The sequence below is a fragment of the Choloepus didactylus genome, chromosome 19 (genome assembly GCF_015220235.1).
Source record: "Choloepus didactylus isolate mChoDid1 chromosome 19, mChoDid1.pri, whole genome shotgun sequence".
NCBI lineage: Eukaryota > Metazoa > Chordata > Mammalia > Pilosa > Megalonychidae > Choloepus > Choloepus didactylus.
The window spans coordinates 44,329,281-44,332,515 of NC_051325.1; the positions used below are offsets into that span (position 1 = coordinate 44,329,281).

The 3,235-nt window shown below is 42.8% G+C and overlaps 1 pseudogene; it reads left to right on the forward strand.

Annotated features, from left to right (window-relative positions):
• The first annotated feature begins 585 nt into the window (after nucleotides 1–585).
• LOC119516234 lies at nucleotides 586–707 on the forward strand (annotated as a pseudogene).
• Nucleotides 708–3,235: the final 2,528 nt, after the last annotated feature.

Sequence of the window (3,235 nt, forward strand, 5' to 3'; positions counted from 1 at the left end):
CTATATTTAGCTCCCAATCCTCAGTCCATCTTACATTAGATTCCAAATATGTAATAAAATATTCATAATGGTTCTCCAAATAAGGAGAAAACATAGAATTTAAAGTAGATGGAGTTATCTTGCTTTTTGGCAAAATAGCCAGAGATCTACTGGATGAGGCCAGAGGCCACAGCCCCCACAGGGACACAGCATCCTTCATCCCTGACCCAGCCCCCTTCTGGAACAGCAGAACAGGAACCCTCAGACCACTCCCTGTGCCTTGCACATTCTGAAACACACCCCTCTGCAGAGCAATGTCTAACATTACTGAGCACCTACCCTGTGTCCAGAATTGTGTTAGCCCTTCCACATCCCTGTTGCCTAATTTCATCTTCTTAATAATACTGTAAAGATAGGATTATCATCCAGATTCAGAGAAGTTGTCACTTGCCTGAGGTCACACAGCAAAACCCAAAACAGAATCCAGATCCATAATATTCCACATTTGATGTTCCTTTCACTATACACGTAGCAGACCTTGACAGTGGGCAGTAGGGTTGGTGGGTGGAGGAAATATAAGAAATGAGTCGAAAATAAGGGATGTGTCTGCAGACAATTACACCAACCATCCTCCTCCCAATGTGCAACAGCTGCAGACAGCAGCCTCCTTGGTAGTGGACACAGCCTATTGCTTTTATGGGTGGCCCTAAGGGACCTTGGAGACAGCCCTTTCCTGTTGATGTTCATATCTGACCTTGTGCTGTCCCCAATCTAGGCTCCAGAGAGGTACGTAAGCTGCCTTTGGAAAGTCCCAGAGTATGGTAGCCAATGTCTACATTGGCTGAATCATCATGTCCATTTGTGCTAAGCTTCAAAACAAGGAGCCTGTGATTGGGGCACTACTCAGGGCCAAGTTCAAGCTCCCTGGCCTCAGAGACCCATATCACTAAGAAGTAAGGCTTTACCAAGGTTAATGGTGACAAATATGAAGACATGGTGACTGAGAAGCTCCTCATCCTAGATGGTTGTCAAATACATCTCCAGTTGTGGCCCCTTGGACAAGTGGCAGGCCCTGCACTTTTGATGGCTTTGCCAGCACTGCCCTCACCTGGCTTGTGTCCACCAATTAACTTTCTGACGAAAAAAGTAATAAGGGGTGTGTACTGAAGACAAATCTCAGGGAATATTACCTCACACCTTTCACAGCATTTTCATCCTCTGTTAGAAACATGGCATGTGAAATGAACTCGGAATGTTTAACTTAAGTGAAAAGAATGAAACTTGTATCATTTCCTTTCCAAGCCTGTTCACACCTGCCTTGTCTTCTCTCAGCGTCTTCCCATAGCTGTTTGTTGTCCTCTTCATTTAAATTTATTCAAGAAAATGCCTCCATTGGATTACAAATCCTGAGGAGGACAGCTCCTGGTTCCTTTAACCATGGGATAAAATACAATGAGCAGTACCCATTCCACAGTTTGTTAAACCAGCTATGCAAGAACCATGGTGGTGTGCATCAGTTTGGGTCTTCTGAGAGCAGACACCATTTCCATTAGCAGATGGATTTAGACATACAAGAGATTTATTAAACACCTGTAAAAGAAAAGGAAGAGAGTGCAAGAGTAGATTGGAGAGAGCCTTCAGACTGTGCTGCAGGTCTGACACTAGTGAAGGGAAAGCAAAGGAAAGGGGATTGGGTAGGAGTAGCCATAGATTGAGGAACAGCTCTGAGAAAGTCATGCAAAGGCTTATGTGGACTCCTAGAGCAGAGCTTGTCTGCTAGAGGAGACCTGCATTGGACAGGAATGATCTGCCCTAGTAGCCCATCATGCTCATCTCGGCTGGGAGACACATGGGGATTACACTGCAGTGGATCTCAACTTTGTGGCAACTGAAACGTGGCAACTGACTACATTCCATGTGGTGGGTCCTTCCTTGGAGGGAGATCTAAGAAGTGTACTCCCCAGACTTCCATACAGTATTATGTTCTCCAATAGCTTTTGCAATTCTAGCAGATCTCTGCACATTGGTGGATGACTGTCTGAAGAAAAGGTTTGCATTCTGTAGTATCTGTTCCAAGAGACACTAGCGATTTTTCTGACATTTGAGTCCATTAAGAAGCCTAGATGTCTTCTGAAGTATACCTGCCTCTTGATTTAATGCCAAACAGCATTCAGAGAATCATGGGAAGGATTTCAGTTACCCTTCATGCAAGTGATTTTTGACTTAGAAAGGGTGGTTATTGCTTACCTTAAATGCTCTCATAACAAAATTGTATTTTTTCTTTCTGCATTCAGGAAGGGCATCTCCAGCCTAAACTTTTCTCTTTCTTACAGGATCTCCAATATCCATGCATCAACACCACTATTTTTTTTAACAAGTCCAATAATGCTACAACCTTGATGGTGTCTTTCCCAAAATATAAGAGGCAGTTCATTAACCAGCTGGAGTCCTCTTCAGTGCCCTTCATCCCATGTCAATTAATTCCATAATTTACAGTTTGATATTAACAGTTCCTCACTCTTTCTGGTATCAAGTTCTCTATCATTTGAGATGCCTTGAATTATAAAAAATAAAAAATCCAACTCAAAATGTTTTTACTATAAAAAGGATATATTGGCAACTAATGAAGGTCTTAATGTAGGGACATTTTAGTTTGATTCAGCAGCTCAACAATGTCTTCATTTCCTTGTCTCTTTTCTGTGGTGTCAGCTTCATCCTAAGACAGGGAGTGCTTCATAGTTACAAGATGGCTGTCAACAACTACCAAAGGCCCATGCTTTCTTTAGCCACATCCAGAGAGAGGGAGGATGTTTTCACTAGAAGTTCTCTGAGAAGAATGAGGAAGTACAATTCCAGAAACCCCTAGAAAGCATCTCTTCACATTTCATTGGTCCAAATGGGACGAAGTGCCCCACCCTGAACAACGCATCATGGCCGGGAAATATGGTGGTACTGATCGCTGTAGCCCTGAGCCATGGACATGGATTTGGATAAGAGAAGTGATGCTACCGGAATAAAAACTGCCATATTTATAAAAATGGACGTTGGGAAGACAACCCCAAAATCCACTACATTGTTGATGATGTTGATGATGATGATGATGGTGATGGTAAACATTTCTCTTCTACACGTGAGACTTCAAAGCTAAGATCTAGTTGATCAATGGAATAGACAAATCTCCACTCACAAAGTGTCCTCAAGAAATACAGCCAGAAAAGCCATGAGCTTAGCCCTTCTGCAAGGTTCCAGCTGAAAC